Here is a 19,804-nt window from a genome sequence, read left to right on the forward strand (position 1 = left end):
AAAATGAAGATCATTAAGGTACCTAATATACAGGTTGTGGTGAGGATTAATATATGTAAACAGCAAAGTGCCTAGCACAGAGAAAGCACTATAAAAGTGTTAGCTATTACTGAAAGTCTTGCCCTCTTGGAGCAATCTCCCAGTCTAAAGGAAGAGATTAGTCCCAACAAATAGGAAGCCATCTGAGAAAAAGAACCTAGACTCAAGAAAACCAAGTGATCAAGTAAACTGTGGAGCTAAACCCTGGCAGCTAAGAGAGCCAAAGAGAAGCAAGTCTTGTCCCCTCCTTCAGAGCCTCTGCCAACTCTGAGGGGCTTCTCTCATTCACCTAGATGACAAAGCATATCAAACTGTTTTTTCTAGGGTAATGTTCAAAGGACAAATTCATAGGCAAACCAGTGCTTTTTCAAATGTGGGTCACATCTCTTTAGTAAGACATTATATCAATTTAGGAAGTCAGGATCAACATTTTCTAAAAAGGGAAACTACCTGCACACAAAAAGTACATATGCAAATGAAATAGAATAGAAAAGAAAATATTAGTCCTTCGCACACAGTAAGGGTAAGCACTGTTTTGTGAAATGTGTGTTTATGACATCCATTACTGAAATACATACAAATATACAAATGCGAACATGTGTGATGGGTCATAATGTAAACTCTATTTGTTATTGAGGTCAAAGTCTAAAAAGTTCGAAAGCCACTGTTCTAATTACCCAAGCAAACTCACCCACCTAGTAGCTACAGGCCCTCACTTTTCCTCTCCATGTATTAGTCCAATTATTCAGCCCTCTCAGCACCCTCTTTTTTTCAGAATCCCCAGTTCAGTAGCAGGTCCTAAAGATAACTAGAACACCTCAGAAATCTAGCAGTTCTCAACAAGTACTGGCTCCCACTTTGGAAAGCCTTGTGATGATATCAGGGTCAGTTGCCAAAAGCCCCAACCTTGGGTCTATCCTCGCATCCCCAGCTAAGGCTTGCAGTTATAGCTGAATCCTAAGTTTCTACTCAATATTCTCCAATAGTACTACATGAATATTAATGTGTAAAATAGAACCTAATAAATAGTTAAGCACTTATGATGATGACATAACAGCAACCAACATTTATTAAGTGCTTAACTATTTATTAGGTTCTATTTTACACATTAATATTCATGTAGTACTCATCATAGCCATATGATATATGTACTATTATTCCATTATTATTATTTTTAAAATTATTATTATTTTTTAAAGACACAGAGAGGTTAAGATCATGCCAATGGTAAGTAGGAAAGTAGCATTTCCTCAATATGTTGGCACCTGGTTACCTATATATGAATTATACAAGCCAGAAGTGTTCCTGTCTTCAGCCAAGTTGGTAAACTGAAGCAGTCTAACTCTAGTTTCCAATGCTATAAATCACTGCGCTTTACCTTTCAGTAGAAATTTCTGACAACAGCAGCAAATGGATTTCTTTCTAGCCTGCTCTGCATATATTGAAGAGTACTATTGCAGAGCAGTACTCCCTGGGTGGAGGAGAGAGAACACGGAGCTCCCTAAATAATGCCAAAGTGAGAAAATATTTGTTTGATTTTTAGAGAATGAAAGCCATATTTTACATCCTTTATCTGACCAAAGAAGATATTACTTTTACCTCCAGGTAACACAACCCCACACAGAGTACTTTATTTAGTGGCATTAGAATCCATTTGTGCCAATATTCCTGTGGCTTTGCCAGGACTAGGAAGGCCTAACATTTCCCTGGGACTGGTGACAGGGCTCAATAATTTGCAGTATGGCAAAAGAAACATCTGCCTTCTCTTATTCATTCATACATTTATTTATTGACTGTAGAGCCAGAAAAAAGGCCTCTGCTATGGGCTTCTCACTTTAAAGATCCTGCAAAATAACACAAACACAAAAAACAAATTCATTAAAGAAATGGGGTTTCCTCTGTCACAAGATTCTGCACTGGCAAAGCGGAACCCTAAAAATCCATTCTTGTAAATTGTACAGTTCAGACCACAGGAAAACCTCTGTCCACATATTTCTTCCCATGTCCTTTAAAAGAGAGGCAACTATGCCAGAACGCCATTTATGGGTTGTGAAACTGCAAACTTCAGAGAACTCTGCCTGAGATTATGAAATATTTGAGCAGCACAGGGTGTCAGAATAAAAAACAAGACAAATTAACTGTTATATCCTTCCTGTCAAATAACATCAATATCATAGATACCTTTCCTAAGAAAGTATTGTCTCCTAACAGAGTCAAACATCCATTTATTTGGTTTCTTCCTGTTCCAATTCACAGTTCTGAAGGTACTCATAATTTAGCTCACTATTCCTAATAGTAGCACACAGCAATTGAGGAACATTTTGCAGAATTAAGGAATTCATATTACTAGTACATGTATTTATATGCAGGTCCAGAAATGACACATATAAGGCAAGGAATCAATTTATTACACTGATAAATAGTTGAACAGTTAATGCTAGAATTACAATTTATTTTTATAAAAATATGTACTTACAAAAATTTTAATTCAGCTTATTTAAATTAATTTTGAGTATTTAAAAGAAAAATAACTTTTAAAAGAATACAAAACTTCCATTTTTTACGCTTTATATTTTTGATGAGAATATATTCAAACTTTGTACTCTGTGAATATAACTATGTCTTATTTTTAAATCCTACAGATCACTGAAAATGAGTACAAGTTGTGATCCCAACATAGACAGAAAAATAAGAAAGTGGAGCTTAGAAGAGGAAAAAGAGAAAATCTACAAATAAGCTAGTCTGCTTAAATTTGGAGGAAAAAAAAAACTGCACACATAAAGTACTTACACAATTACTATCACTGAAGATTGAAAACACAGAAAATAAACCAGAGTATTCAAAAGACAAGTAGCTGGGCACAGTGGCTCATGCCTGTAATCCCAGCACTTTGGGAGGCCAAGGCAGGCGGATCTCTTGAGCCCAGGAATTCGAGACTAGCCTGACTGAGGCAGGAGAATCACTTGAACTCGGGAGGCGGAGGTTGCAGGGAGCCGAGACGGCACCACTGCACTCCAGCCTGGGCGACAGAGCGAGACTGTCTTCAAAAGAGAAAAGGGCCAGGTGGGGTGGCTCACGCCTGTAATCCCAGCACTTTGGGAGGCAAAGGTGGGTGGATCACGAGGTCAAGAGATCAAGACCATCCTGGCCAACATGGTGAACCCCCGTCTCTACCAAAAATACAAAAATTAACTGGGTGTGGGGGTGCACGCCTGTAGTCCTAGCCACTTGGCAGGCTGAGGTAGAAGAATCACTTGAACCCAGAGGGGGAGGTTGCAGTGAATTGATCATGCCACTGCACTCCACTGCACTCCAGCCTGGTGACAGAGCCAGACTCTGTCTCCAAAAAGAAGGGAAAAAAAAAAAAAAAAAATAGAATGATGGTGGGATTGTTCTTAAAAGTGTAATAGTATATATACAATATTTAGCCAGATTCCCCTCTCCTCCGATGGTTTAAAAACAGTCACAGAAAACAATGGAAAATTTATAGGTTTAATGTAAATGATATTGAAAAGTAACGCTAAAATGGCTGCACATGTAAGATAGATTTTTAAAATGATAAAACAGTCACTGCCTATGATAAAGCCTTAAATGAAACTATTTATTTAACTGGTAATAAAGTGAGAAAAAGATACCTAACTTTTTTTAAGTAAATATTATTCAGTTCTATAGATTATAACAGGGACAAAAGTCATGTTAAACAACAAACTTTACATACTGTCGAGTTACCTAAAGAAGAAAACAAGAAAGTAGAAATAAATGAGAATTTTACAGCTTTACATTTGATGTAAAAAGTACAGGCTTTGTCTTCAGTGAGAACTAAAGAAAAAAACTTTCGATTTTAGGCAGGGACCTAAAGATTGGCAAACTTCCACCTGTAACTATGACATTACCAAAAGAGAACTAGCCATTCTACTACAAATCACCATAAGAATAGACAAAATACAGGATGTAATAGTTTTCAGGCACTGGGACACATGTAATGCAAGAATGAAAACCCAGAAAGAAGGGAAACTCAAAAGTCAGGCTGCTCCCTCCTCGGCTGCCTGGGAGCAATTTTCTTACAAGGGCACAGACAGCTAGAGTTCAAGCAGAGCACAGTAGTTCCACTAAGCTGAGGAGGCATGGGCTAGAGTTCAGGGAAGCTAATCAAGCAGACATTGCACGTTCACCAAGAAGACCACATGCTAGGCCATAAAAAAAGTCTCAAGAAATTTCAAAATATTGAAATTCCATAAATTATGCTGCCTAACCACAACAGAATTAAATTAGAAATCAACTACAATAAAATATAAAATCTTCCAATATTTGGAAATGAAACCACATATTTCTAAATAATCTATTGGTCAAAGATGAAATGACAAAGAAAATTAGAAAATATTTTGAATTACACTATAATAAAGACAAACATACCAAATTATGGAATACAGTTAAAGGAGTGCTTAGAGGCACATATATACCTTTAAATGCTTATATCAAAAAATGAAGACCTGAAATCACTAATCCATACCTCTGCATTAAAAACTTTAAAAAGTCCAGGGAGGGATAGCATTGGGAGAAATACCTAATGTAGATTATGGGTTGATGGGTGCAGCAAACCATCATGGCATGTGTATACCTATGTAACAAACCTGCACGTTCTGCACATGTATCCCAGAACTTATAATAAAAAACAATTTAAAAAAACTTAAAAGTAAATTAAATTCAAAATATAATAAAGAAAAGAAAGCAGAAATTAGGAACAGAAAATAGAAAAAAGTAACAAAACCAAAAATTGGTTCTTTGAAAATATTAATAAAATTAATAAAACCACAGTAATAGACATCAAGAAGAAAAAGAGAGAAAACATAAATCATCAATATCAGAAATAAAAGATGAGTTATCACAACAAATCTAAAGACAGCAAAAGAATAATAAGAGAATAGCAGAAACAATTTATGCCAATACATTCTACAACCTATTTAAAATAAAGTTCAAAAAATAACTTACCAAAACTGACTTTAATATAGATATGCATTATGCTAAGTGACATAAGCCAGACACAAATGAACAATACTATATGATTCCATTGATATGAAGTATTTAGAAGAGGCAAATGCATAGAAAAAGAAAGTAGAACAGAGACTGCCAAGGCCTGGGGTAAGGGAAGAAGGGTGTTACTGCTTAATGGGCACAGAGTTTCTACCTGGGACCATGGAAAAGTTTTAGAAATAGATGGTGACAACAGTTTCATGACATTGTGAATATAGTTAATGTCATTACATTGTATACTTAAAAATGGTTAAAATGCCAGAAGCTGAGGCACAAGAATTGCTTGAATTTGGGAGGCAGAGGCTGCAGTGAGCTGAGATCACGCCGCTGCAGTGAGCTGAGATCACGCCGCTGCAGTGAGCTGAGATCACGCCACTGCACAGCCTGGGTGATAAGAGCGAGACTCTGTCTCAAAAAAAAAAAAAAAGTTAAAATGGCAAATTTTGTTATATATACCTTGCCATAATTTTTAAGACTTTAAAGAAATTAATTCAAAAGGAGTTAAGATTCAAACATAAAAGCTAAAATTACAAACTTCTAGAAGAAAACATTGGAGAAAATCTTCATGATCTTAGGATGGGCACAGATTTCTTGGACAGAACATGAGTGAGTACTAACTATAAAAACTCACAAAGAACATCAAAATTAAGACCTTCTGCTCTTTGAAAGACATCCTTCCAAAAAGGAAAAGGCAAGCTGGAGAAAAATAAGTCACAATATATATATAGTGATGCATCGCTTAACAACAGAGATACCTTCTGAGAAATGCATTGTTAGGCGATTTCATCATTATATGAACATCATGGAGTATACCTACATAAACCTAGATGGTATAGCCTACCACACACATAGGCTATATGGTATTGTATAGCCTATAGACTGCTTCCAGGCTGCAAACCTGTATAGCATGTTACTGCATTGAATACCGTAAGCAACTGTAACACAATGGTATGTATTTGTGCATTTAAACATTAAAAAAGTACAGTAAAAATACATGTAAAAGATAGAAATGGTACACTTGCATAGGGCACTTAACCATGAGTGGGGTTTGCATGACTAGAACTTGCTCTGGGTGACTGAGTGAGTGGTGAGTAAATGTAAAGGTCTAGGACATTACTGTCTACTACTGTAGACTTTATAGAAGCATTGTACACTTGGGTTACACTATTTAATATTGCATAATAACATTATATAAACATATAATAATATAATTATTATATGTTACAAACATATAATTATATATGATTATATCATATAAAATAACATTATATAATAATATAATTATATAATAACATTAATATATACATTATATAATAACATAAACATTGCACACTTAGGCTACATTATTTTTTTCTTTAACAATAAATTAATCTTAGCTTACTGTAACATTTTCACCTTGAATTCTTTAATTTTTAACTTTACTCTTAAAACACAAATTATACTGCTCCACAAAAATATTTTTGTTCTCTATATCTGCAGTCTATAGGCTGTTTTTTATTTTTAAATTTTAAATTTATTATTTCTTTTTAAATGTTTTTGCCAAAAATAAAGACACGAACATACACTTTAGCCTAGGTGTGCACAGGGTCAGGATCATCAAGATGTCACTTTCAGCTCCTTTATAATCTTATGGGACCACCAGTGTCTATGCAGTCTGTTGTGGACCAAAACATTGTATGGTATTGCATGACTATATATATCTGACAAAATATCTGCATCTGAAATACATAAATAACTTGTACAACTCAATAATTTTTTATTCATTTTTTCAAAATAAGCAAAATATCTGAACACATTTCACAAAAGATTCACAAATGGCAAATAAGGACATGAAAAACATATTCAACATCATTATTCATCTGGGAAATGTAAGTCAAAACCACAATGATATACCAGTATACACTCAATAAAATGGCTCAAATCTGATCCTAACAAGTTTTGATGTGGAAGTGGGCCAACTGGAACCCTCAACATCCTTAGTAGGAAACTACAACAGTATAAACATTTTGGAAAGTTATGTGGAAATTTTTTAGAAACTTAAACATACACTTACCAGTTACCATTTGATGGGGGTTGGGGTAGTATCCTAAATCTAAGTTTGGCTTTTTTTTTTTTCTTTTTTTTGAGACAGAGTCTTGCTCTGTCTCCCAGGCTGCAGTGCAGGGGCACGATCTCGGCTCACTGCAAGCTCCGCCTCCTGGGTTCTCGCCATTCTCCTGCCTCAGCCTCCCGAGTAGCTGGGACTGCAGGTGCCCGCCACCACACCTAGCTAATTTTTTGTGTTTTTAGTAGAGATGGGGTTTCACTGTGTTAGCCAGGATGGTCTCAAACTCCTGACCTCGTGATCCGCCGCCTTGGCCTCCAAAAGTGTTGAGATTACAGGCGTAAGCCACCATGCACAGCCGGCTCTTTCATTTTTTAAAAGATTAAACACGCCTGTAATCCCAGCACTTTGGGAGGCCAAGGCGGGCAGATCATTTGAGGTCAGGAGTTTGAGACCAGCCTGACAAACATGGTGAAATCCAGTCTCTACTAAAAATACAAAAAAATTAGCCAGATGCGGTGGCGCATGCCTGTAGTCCCAGCTACTTGGGATACTGAGGCAGGGGAATCACTTGAACACTTGAACCTGGGAGGCAGAGGTTGCAGTGAGCCGAGATGGTGCCACTGCATTCCAGCTTGAACGACACAGCAAGACTCTGCCTCAAAAAAAAAAAAAAAAAGATTAAACATACTTTAGTCAAAAGAGTTTTCATGTACCAGATACTACAACAAAAGTAACTTTGTGACCAGGTGCGTTGGCTCACGCCTACAATCCCAGAACTTTGGGAGGCCGAGGCAGGAGGATCACTTGAGCTGAGGAGTTTGAGACCAAGATGAGCAACATAGGGAGATCCCCTATTTATAAAAAAGTTAAAAAAAATTAGCCAGGCATGATGGCGTGTCCCTGTGGTCCCAGCTACTCGAAAGTCTGAGGTGGGGGACTCACTTGAACCCGGGAGGCTGAGGTTGCAGTGAGCCATGATCACACCACTACACTCCAGCCTGGGCAACACAGCAAGGCCTCTCTCTCAAAAAAAAGTGACATTGCAATAAAATACACAAAAACTAAAAGCAAGAAAATGACAGTCTGGGTTGGGTGCGGTGGCTCGTGCCTGTAATCCTAGCACTCTGGGAGGCCAAGCAGGGTGGATCACTTGAACTCAGGAGTTTGAGACCAGCTTGGGCAATATGGCAAAATCCCATCTCTACAAAAAATACAAAAATTAGCTGGGTGTGGTGGCATGTGTCTATAGTCCCAGCTACTCAGGGGGGCTGAGGTAGGAGTACTGCTTGAGCCCAGTTCAAGGCTGCAGTGAGCTGTGATTGCATCAATGCACCCCAGCCTGGGCAACATAGCCAGACCCTGCCTAAAAAAAATTTAAGGCCGGGCACGGTGGCTCAGGCCTGTAATCTCAGCACGTTGGGAGGCCGAGGCAGGTGGATCACCTGAAGTCAGGAGTTCTAGATCAGCCTGGCCAACATGGTAAAACCACACCTCTACTAAAAATATAAAAATTAACCGGGCATGGTGGCAGGCACCTGTAATCCCAGCTACTCAGGGTGCTGAGGCAGGAGAATCACTGGAATCCGGGAGGCAGAGGTTGCAGTGAGCTGAGATCGCACCATCACACTCCAGCCTGGGGGACAAGAGTAAGACTTCGTCTCAAAAAAATAAATAAATAAAAAATAAAAATTAGCTGGGTGCAGTGGCACACACCTATAGTCCCAGCTACTAGGGAGGCTGAGGTGGAAGGATCACTTGAGACCAGGAGTTTAAGATTGCAATGAGCTATGATAGTGCCACTGCACTCCAGCTTAGCCAACTGAGACCCTGTGTCTAAATAAATAAATAAAGCAAATAAGCAAGCAAGAAAATAGGAAAAGTGGGCTTTCACGATGTATTAGTTTTCTATTGCATAACAAATTAGCAAAAACTTAGCCACCTAAAACAATACACATTTACCATCTCACAGTGTCTGATTCAGGAATTCAAGCACAGCTTAGCTGGGCCCTTGCTTAGGGTCTCTTAAAGCTGCAAGCAAGGTGTCACCTGGGCTATGTTTTCATATGGAGACCCGATTCAGGAAGAATCCACTTCTAAACTCATTCTCATCTGCACACAGAACATTCTCTAAAATTGACCACATGCTCGGTCATAAAGCTAGTCTCAATACATTTTTCAAAAATAAAAATCATATCAACCATCTTCTCAGACCTCATGGAATAAAATTAGAAATCAATATCAAGAGGAACTCTCAAAACCACACAAGTACATGGAAACTAAACAATTTGCTCCTGAATGACTTTAGAGTAAACAATGAGATTAAGGCAGAAATCAAAAAATGTTTTGAAATAAATGAAAATAGAGACACAACATACCAAAACCTCTAGAATACAACAAAAGCAGTGTTAAGACTAAAGTTTAGGCCAGGCACAGTGGCTCATGCCTGTAATCCCAGCACTTTGGGAGGTCAAGGCAGGAGGATTGCCTGAGCCCAGGAGTTTGAGACCAGCCTGGGCAACATGGTGAAACCGTGTCTCTACTAAAAATACAAAAATTAGCCAGGTGTGGTGGTGCGTGTCTGTAATCCCAGCTACTCAAGAGGCTGAGGCAGAAGAATCGCTTGAGCCTGGGAGGCAGAGGTTGCAGTAAGCCGAGATCACGCCACTGCATCCAGCCTGGGCGACAGAGTGAGACTCTGTCTCAAAAAAAAAAAAAAAAAAAAAAAAAATTTATAGTGCTAAATGCTTAACATCAAAAAGAAAGATCTCAATTAACAACCTAACATCATAGCTAAAGGAACTAGAGAACCAAAAACAAGCCAAACCCAAATCTAGCAGAAGAAAAGAAATAAGAAAGATCAGGGCAGAACTAAATGGTATTGAGACCAAAAATATGACATAAAGGAGCAACAAAACAAAAAGTGGGTTATTTCAAAGGATAAACAAAACTGTTAAACTGCTAGACAGATTAACCAAGAAAAGAGAAGATTTAAATAAGCACAATCAGAAATGACAAAAGTGGCATTACAACTGATATCACAGAAACACAAAAGCTCATCAGAGACTACTATAACATCTCTATGAGCATAAACCAGAGAAACCTAGAAGACATGAATAAATTCCTCAAAACACACAAACTCTTAAGAATGAACCAGGAAGAAATGGAAATCCTGAACCGACCAATAATGAGCTATAAAACTGAATCAGTAATTTAAAAATCTACGAACCAAAAAAAAAGCCCAGGACCAGAAGGATTCACAGCCAAGTTCTACCAGATGTACAAAGAAGAACTGTACCAATCTTACTGAAACTATTAAAAAAAAAAATTGAGTATGAGGGATTCTTCCCTAACTCGTTCTACTAAATCAGTATCATCCTGATACCAAAATCTGAGAAGGACACAACAAAAAAACTGCAGGCCAATATCCCTGATGAACATGAATGTAAAAATCCTCAATAAAATACTAGCAAACTGAATCCAGCAGCACATCAAGATGATAACTGGATCATGATCAAGCGGTTTTATGCCTGGGACACAAGGGTGGTTCAGCATACACAAATCAATAAATGTGATTCATCACATAAACAGGATAAAAAACAAAAACCATATGATCATGTCAGCAGACACAGAAAAAGCATCTGATAAAATCCAACATCACTTCATGATTAAAAACCTTCAACAAATTAGGCATTGAAGGAAGACACCTCAAAATAGTAACAACCATATATGATAAACTCACAGCCAATAGCATCATACTGAATGGGCAAAAACTGAAAACATTCCCTCTAAGAAATGGAACAACACGAGGATGTCCACTCCCACTACTCCTATTCCACATAGTACTGGAAGTGGTAGGCAGAGCAATTAGGCAAGAGAAGAAAATAAAAAGCATCCAAATAGGAACAGAGTTAGTCAAATTATATCAGTTCACTGACAACATAATCCTATACCTAGAAAACCCTAAACATTACTCCAAATGATTCCTAGACCCAGTAAACAATTTTAGTAAAGTTTCAGGATATAAAACTAAAGCACAAAATCAGTTGCATTTCTATACACCAACATTCAAGCTCAGAATCAAATCAAGAACTCAATCCCATTTACAATTGCCACAACCAAAATAAAATACCTAGGAATACATTTAACCAAGAAGATGAAAGACCTCTACAAGGAGAGCTAAAGAACACTGATGAAAGAAATCACAGGCAACACAAACAAATGGAAAAACATCCTATGATCATGGATAGGAAGAATCAATATCATGAAAATGACTATACTGCCCAAAGCAATTTTAATCAAATTACCAATGTCGCTTTCCACAGAATCAGAAAAAACCATTCCAAAATTCATTTAGAACCAAAAAAGAGCCCACAGAGTAAAAGCAATCGTAAGCAAAAATAACAAAGCTGGAAGCATCACATTACTCGACTTCAAATTATACTACAAGGCTGTAGTCACCAAAACATCATGGTACTGGTACAAAAACAGACACATAGCTCAATGAAATAAAACAGAGAACCCAGAAGTCAATCCATACACCTACAGTAAACTGATCTTCAACAAAGTTGACCAAAATAATCAATGGGGAAAGGACACTCCTTTCAATGAATGGTGCTGGGAAAATTGGCTAGCCATATGCAGAAGAAAGAAACTGGACCCCTATCTCTCACCATATATAAAAATTAACACATGATGGATTAAAAATTTAAATTTAAGACCTGAAACTATAAAACCCTAAAAGAATACCTAGGAAAAACTCTTATGGACATTGGCCTAGGCAAACAATTTATGACTAAGACCTCAAAAACAAATATGACCAAAACGAAAATGGACAAATGAGACTTAATTAAACTAAAGAGCTTCTGTACAGCAAAAGAAACAATCAACAGAGTAAAAAGACAACCCATAGAATGGGAGAAAATATCTGCCAACTATGCATCCAACAAAGGACTAATATCCAGAATCTATAAGGAACTTAAATCATAAGAAAAAAACAAATAAATCTACTAAAAAGTAGGCAATAGAAACGAACAGACACAAAAGAAGACAAACGACCAACAAACTCATGAAAAAAATATCCAACATCACTAATCATCAGAGAAATGAAAATTAAACCACAATAAGATACTATCTTATACCAGTCAGAATGGAAAATGACAGATGTTGGTGAGGATGCAGAGAAAAGGGAATGCTTATATACTGTTGGTGGGAATGTAAATTAGTTCAACCCCTACAGAAAACAGTATAGTGATTTCCACAGAACTAAAAACAGAACTACCATTTGATCTAGCAATCCCACTACTGGCTATCTACCCAAGGGTAAATAAATCTTTTTTTTTTTTTTTTTTTTTTTTTGAGAGAGAGAGTCTCGCTCTGTCGCCCAGGCTGGAGTGCAGTGGCACGATCTTGGCTCACTGCAACCACTGACTCCCAGGTTCAAGCAATTCTTCTGCCTCAACCTCCCAAGCATCTGGGACTAAAGGTGCACACCACCACGCCTGGCTAATTTTTGTATTTTTAGTAGAGACAGGGTTTCACCATGTTGGCCAGGCTGGTCTTGAACTCCTGACCTTGTAATCCACTTGCCTCGGCCTCCCAAAGTGCTGGGATTACAGGCGTGAGCCATCGCGCCGGGCAGGGAAAAGAAAGCTTAAAAAAAAAAAAATTTTTTTTTTTAATTGTAAAGCTGTTTTTTTCTCTTGGGCCTTATGACATAGCATAAGAAAATTATTTTATCAAAAAGACACCTATACTGGTACATTTATCGCAGCACTATTCACAATACAAATTCATGAAATCAACCTAGGTGCCCATCAACAGTAGATTGGATAAAGAAAATGTGGTACATACATGCCATGGAATACTATGCAGCCATAAATAGAATGAAATCCTGTCCTTTGCAGCAATGTGGATGTAGCTGGAGGCCATTATTCTATATGAAATAACTCAGAAACAGAAAATCAAATACCATGTGTTCTCACTTACAAGTGAGAGCTAAACAATGGGTACGTGTGGTCGTAAAGATGGAAACAATAGACACTGGGGACTCCAAAAGGGGAGAGGAGGTGTGGCAAGCACAGAAAAACTACCTATTGAGTATTATGTTCACTATTTGGCTGATGGGTTCACTAGAAACCGAAACCCCAGCATTACACAATATATCCATGTAACAATCCTGCACATGTACCCCTGAATCTAAAAAAAAAGAAAAGAAAAAGAAAAGAAAATATTTTTGGCCAATTCTAATTTCTACTGCTTCAACAGAGCAAATCTCCTCCAAATAAAATTTAATTTTAAAAAAATTGACCAAAAGCTGCTTGGTTCATGGATGGCAATTCCAAGGTAAATGAAAACCATCCTGCTTTGGAAGACTACTCCTCTGATCAAAGAAGGTAAAAACAGATCTGCTTGGTGGGCTGAATTGCATTCTATTTTTATAACAGTGACTGATGGAAGAATTGAACAATGGTAGAAGCCCCTGTGTTTCAGTCTTTACTGACCTCATGCGATGTAACCAATGGCTTGGCTATACACTCAGGCGAGAGGACAATGGAAATCTGGCCTGTTGAAAGAATGCCCATATGGAGCATGGCCCTAAGGAGATTTGAGGGATGCATTAAGGTGACATGGATCAATAAGTAGACATCCATGTGCTCCCTTGAGGTGGCCAACTCAGTCCCTGAAAAAAAGTGAGTATGGGGGCAATGCAGCAGTGCAGAGATGAGCCGAATCTAGACATGATCCTTTTGCACCCTTTCAGGTACAAAATGCCAGAAAGAACTGTTCTGTTTCTCAGCAACAGAGACAGAGATTGCTGATGGCTATGGGGCAGATTCTCTGGTAAGAAGGCCCTGAACATGGCTGGCAAATGAGACTGATGCTGGTAGCCCCGGGAGCTACAAAGGAGTCTTGACAGGAATAGACACTGACTCTGGAGTGGGCTTTGCTTATCCCATGGAAGATAAAAATGCTCAGAGTACCATAAAAAAAAAAAAAAAAAAAAAAAACAGAACAGAAGATACTGCATGGATTTGGATGGCCCACCATCATTCTTCAGACCAAGGAACACACTATACAGCCCATAATGTCCAACAATGGACAGAGTGAGATATCCTCCTTAGAGTAATAGTTTGATAGAGAAGTAGAATGGGCAACTGAAAACTGGTTGTCTAAAACAGGGGGAGATAAAACGCATGAAGGGCTGGCTTACAGGCGATCATAAGGACGTATGTGCTCATACTTAACGTGGGACTTTTTCTCTGTTTATCTGGTTGATCTGAGGAAGAGGGGATGGGGAGGATGCTAGTATGACTACACAATTCTTACCAGGGGAGGAGCGCACTTGTATAACTACTATAATTTTTTCTTTTTCTTTTCTTTTTTTGGTTTTGTTTGTTTGTTTTTGAGAGACGGAGTCTCACTCTGTCGCCCAGGCTGGAGTACAGTGGAGCCATCTCGGCTCCCTGCAACCTCCGCCTCCCAGGTTCAAGCGATTCTCCCACCTCAGCTTGCCAAGTAGCTGGGACTACAGGCATGCACCACCATGCCCAGCTAATTTTTCTGTATTTTTAGTAGAGACAGAGTTTCACTATATGTTGGCCAGGCTGGTCTTGAACTCCTGACCTCAGGTGATCTGCCTGCCTTGGCCTCCCAAAGTGCTGGGATTACAAGTGTGAGCCACTGTGCCTGGCTCTGTTTGTTTTTTTGAGACAGAGTTTTGCTCTGTTGCCCAGGCTGGAGTGCAGCGGTGTGATTACGGCTCACTGCAACCTCTGCTTCCAAGGCTCAAGAGATCCTCCCACCTCAGCCTCTTGAGTAGCTGGGACCACAGGCAAGCGCCACCATACTCAGCTAATTTTTTGTATTTTTGGTAGAGACAGGTTTTGCCATGTTGCCCAGGCTGGTCTCAAACTCCTGAGCTCAAGCAATCCTCCTGCCTTGGCCTCCCAAAGTGCTGGGATTACAGGCATGACCACTTCGCCTAGCCTATAGTTTTTTCTTTCCTCCCCAAATCACCTTTAAAAAATTTATTTTTTCTCTCCTACCTGATGCAGTGGTCCTAGGACCAGGGTTGCAACTACAAGTGCTGAAACATCAGAGATGATTTCTAAGAAAAAACTGTAACTATGTTTTTAAACCTAATGGCAAAATTCCTAAGAACATTACTGGGGTGAGTAGTGCTTTCACCCCATTTAGCAAAAGTGGGACTAACAGTGAATGCAACTATACTGCCTGATGGTAAAAATAGCCCACTAGTTCTGCTCCTATATAACTTTACCCTATCTGAATGGGAGTGGACTGAGGAAGACCTACTCCTAGACTTGGATTGCTGCCTGCAATCTGGAACAGCACAAGAGAGATTCTAATGTCCCTTTCAAAGGTGAAAAAATTTGGGTATAAACGGAAAGAAGGAGAAACCATAGCTGAAAGTAAAGAAGTGAATAAATGAGTTAGGGTTACTAACTGAGGAAAATTCAATGTTACGTTAACAGCCCAAAGGAGTCTAAGAACAAAAGATGATACTGTCTCAGGCTCAATTATTCCAGATGCATGAAAGTATGAAGCCGTATGTTTACCAAGGCCAATCCCGCTTTTGGAACTTGACAAGATTTAGGAAACTTGCAAACCTGAATGGCCTCACCCTGGGAGACACTCATACAATATGATGTACTGGACTAATGATTAATGATTGCATATACAAATATTGTTTGATATAAAAGATCTGTGGTCACAAACTAGGGGGTGACCTGTGGTGTTATGATATACATACTGGTTTTAATCTACGGTTTCTGGCTTATAACTCCCATAGCCCTAGTTACAGTCTTTTGTTAGAATGTTGGCTGTGTTAGGCCTCAGGGGCAGGCCTCTGACCTTCTCTGGCTCTCCTTTCACTTTAATGTTCCCCAACCTTTCTGACTGTGGGTCTTAAGGTTCTCCCATGAGAGAGTCCCACCCTATACCTGGGGCAAGAAATATTGACTTCATGAAGCTTCCATAAAAACCCAAGAGGACAGGGTTCAGTGAGCTTCAGTATAGCTGAACACATGGAAGTTATTGAAGTGACATGGCCAGGTAGGGCACAGAAGCTCCCTGCCCCTTCCCTAGTAACTCACCCTATGAATCTCTTCATCTCTATCCTTTGCAATATCCTATAAACCAGTAAATATTAAAATAAAAATCTAAGAGGCTAAGTACAGTGGCTCACACCTGTAATCCCAGCACTATGGGAGACCAAGGAGGGTGGATCACTTGAGGTCAGGAGTTCAAGACCAGCCTGGCCAATATGGTGAAACCCCCATCTCTATAAAAACACAAAAATTAGCCAGGTGTGGTGGCACCCATGGCTGTAGTCCCAGCTACTCGGGAGGCTGAGGCATGAGAATTCCTTGAACCAGGGAGACAGAGGTTGCAGTGCTACTGCACTCCAGCCTGGGCAACAGAGCAAGACTCGGTCTCAAAAAAAAAAAAAAAAAATCTAAGAAATATAGTCATTCAAGAAAGTCTGTTTCATCTGGCATTGCTATTAAAAGAATATAATTTACAAGAAATTATTGATTACAAATAACGATTTTGGTAAAAATAAAGCCAAAGAAAAGTGTAAATATTTTAATAATTTATGAATTTGCCTTTACTTTATTGCTCATTTAAATAGATGAAGACACAGACATGTGCAGTGTTAATTCAACTGTCATTTTTGACATTTTGCCATTTTCAATTGTATAAAAATTGATAATGGAATTGGTTGTAATATTTGCCTGTTTCCCTCTTTGATGATATGCTGTTTTTCTTTCATCTTTGAATGTTTTCATTTTATATCTGGATGAAAGCCATGATTTTTTGTTTTTACTTTTTTTAAAAAAAACAGTCTGTTAAACAGTTTTGGAAGTCTTCCACCAAATGTCCAAAGAATTAACCTGTGAGTCACATCAGAGAAGTACACCTCACATGGACCATCCACGTACACCAGTGCTTGGTTCCCACAGGTAAATCTGAAGTGGTAATCTGAAGTTGGCTCCCAGATGAACAAAGAAGTTTACGGAATCTCCACATTTCTAATTTCAATTTTTCTTTACATAACTGGGTTTTGTTTTGTATTTATTTATGGCTAAGTTATTCCCATCTGTGGCAGCAGAGTGGGACACTGATTTTATGGGCTGACCAATCCCGGGTATACACCCAAGAGAAATGAAAACATATGCCCATAAAAAAAAAACTTATACATGAATGATTATAGCAGCTTTATTCATAATATCCAAAAACTAGAAACAACCCAAATGTCCATCAAATAGTGGTATAGTCACAAAAGGAAACATTGAAACATAAAGGAAGCCAGATACAAAAAAGCAGGTCATTTGTCCTTTTCATTTATATGAAATTCTACCACAGGCAAAGCTAATCTGTAGTGCCGAACAATAGATCAGTGGTTGCCTGAGGCCAAGACGTGGAAGATGGGATTGACTGCAAAACTATAGAAGGAATATTTGGGGGTAAGAAAAATGTTCCATCTATTAATTGTGGTTGTAGTTACATGGGTATATATATTTGCCAAAATTCATAAAACGAAGGACCCCAAATTGTTTCTGTGGGATATAACCATCAATAATTACAGTATTGAAAATGGAAACTGAGACATTAAAAAATACTGATTCATTTGATGATAACACTAAAAATGTACTGCATCTTAATAACATCTTAGTACTCATTACCAAATTAATTCTCACCTTGAGAACCCCTAAAACTTGTACGCAAGTAAAGCGTCAGTCTGTTCCAGAATATGAAGACTAATGAAGGGCACAACTCGGAATGTGAATTTTGACTGTCATGGTTTATAATACCTGAGTCTGAAAAGCTAAAACTGGTTAAAATTTTAGCAAATAATTTATTCAATTTTGGTGAGTCCATGTCCTTGGTTTACTGTTTACTGCCATCCATTACCTACAATATTAAAGTATATTCTTTTATGCTGTGTAATACGCCTAGTTAGCAAATATTTTGTGTCTTGCTAGAAAAATTTTCTGTGCTTTATGCTGACTTATCATGTCCTTAAGCAAGCATAGGGCTCCTCATAAAAAAAACTACAGTTATTTAAAATTGTGTTACTTTCTATGTTTGTTTATAAATGTTTTACTGTCACTTAGGTTAAATAAGTAACCAGGTATTATTTCTCAAGCACCAACAATCCTATCTTAAGTGTTTCCACTAACAATTCTTTGAAGATTTGTCTTTCCCAAATCAGATCCTACGTGTAGAAAATAATAAAATAAAACTTTCAGTGTAATTTTTTTTTTTTAATTTGAGAGAGGGTCTCACTCTGTCACCCAGGCTAGAGTGCAGTGGCATGATCTCAGTTCACTGCAACCTCCACCTCCCAGGCTCAAGCAATCCTTCCACCTCAGCCTCCCAAGTAGCTGGGACCACAGGTGTGTGCTACCATGTCCAGCTAACTTTTACATATTTTTGTAGAAATAGGGTTTCAACGTGTTGCCCAGGCTGGTCTCAAACTCCTGAGCTCAAGCAATCCTCCCACCTTGGCCTCCCAAAGTGCTGAGGTCAGTGTATTTTTAATACCAAAAACTATCTCTGAGATATCCCAAAACATCCTTGGCAACATCACAAAGACGTGTTTTCTCCTTTTTAGAGAAATGTTAGAAATAATTAGGTTTAATATTTTGTTATTAATGAATTTCATGAGAAAAGTTATCTACCAGAAGACATGTTCAGTGTTCCCCTAGGTTAAAGTTGTATGGGTAAAATGCTATTACTATAAATATTCTAGTTATTGTATGATTAATAGAAAACTCCTAGAGATTTGTCAATGTCCTCATTATCCACAATGTTTCTGAGTCCTGACAGAACTCTGCCAGATTTTAGGAAACAAAAGTTTAGTGTTTTCAGTCTTTTTTTTTTTTTTTAATCTCCTACAGGAAGAAGTGTTTTCAGTCTTAATTTCAGTTATTATCTAAAATACTGGCCAGGTGCGGTGGCTCACATCTGCAATCCCAATGTTTTGGGAGGCTGAGGCACAAGGATCACTTGAGCCCAGGAGTTAGAGACCAGCCTGGGGAACATTACAAGACCCTATCTCTACCCCGCCCCCTGCAAAAAATTAAAATAAAATAAAAAATAAATTAAATGAAATAAATAAGCTGGGCATGGTGATGCATACTTACAATCCCAGCTACCTGAGAAGCTGAAACAGGAGGATCGCTTGAGCCCAGAAGGTTGAGGCTGTTGTGAGCTATGACAGAGCCACTGCACTCCAGCCTAGGCAACAGAGCAAGACCTTGTCTTAAAATAAATAAATAATAAAAATTGAAAATGTTTACTTGGTAACAACCTGACTTTTAACATTTGAATCCAGCACCTTCTAGGTCAGTGGAGTTTTATAAAAATATAGATGTATAGGACTGGAGTTTTATAAAAATATAGATGTATAGGACTTATTCCAGACCCACTGAATCTCTTTACTTGATATCCTTAGTATATTCTTGGTATGTTTTTGGTGTCTGTATAATACCACAAGAATATTATATGTTATACATAAAGATTTTTCCCTCTCTAAAAATTATGTTTATCTATGTTTTCTAAATCAGATGTAACCTTCACTGTCTTATTTGCAATAATCTCTTACAGTTTGCTATAAGTTTTTGGACTGGCCGTATTATTCTCATTTTACATGTAACAAAA

The 19,804-nt window shown here is 38.1% G+C and overlaps 1 protein-coding gene across 8 annotated transcripts in view; it reads right to left on the reverse strand.

Moving 5' to 3' along the window:
- The window catches only part of MAST2 (microtubule associated serine/threonine kinase 2), a 231,966-nt gene that overhangs the window by 119,367 nt on the left and 92,795 nt on the right, over window positions 1-19,804 (reverse strand). Inside the window, exon 1 of one of the 8 annotated variants that reach the window (XM_063719093.1) lies at window positions 6,634-6,784. The exons of the other annotated variants lie outside the window; for them this stretch is intronic. The gene's annotated coding sequence lies outside the window, so the exon portion shown is untranslated. Of the gene's footprint in view, window positions 1-6,633; window positions 6,785-19,804 lie in introns of those variants that run through there. 8 annotated transcript variants of the gene reach the window in all.

Source organism: Pongo abelii, chromosome 1, assembly GCF_028885655.2.
Source record: "Pongo abelii isolate AG06213 chromosome 1, NHGRI_mPonAbe1-v2.0_pri, whole genome shotgun sequence".
Classification (NCBI taxonomy): domain Eukaryota; kingdom Metazoa; phylum Chordata; class Mammalia; order Primates; family Hominidae; genus Pongo; species Pongo abelii.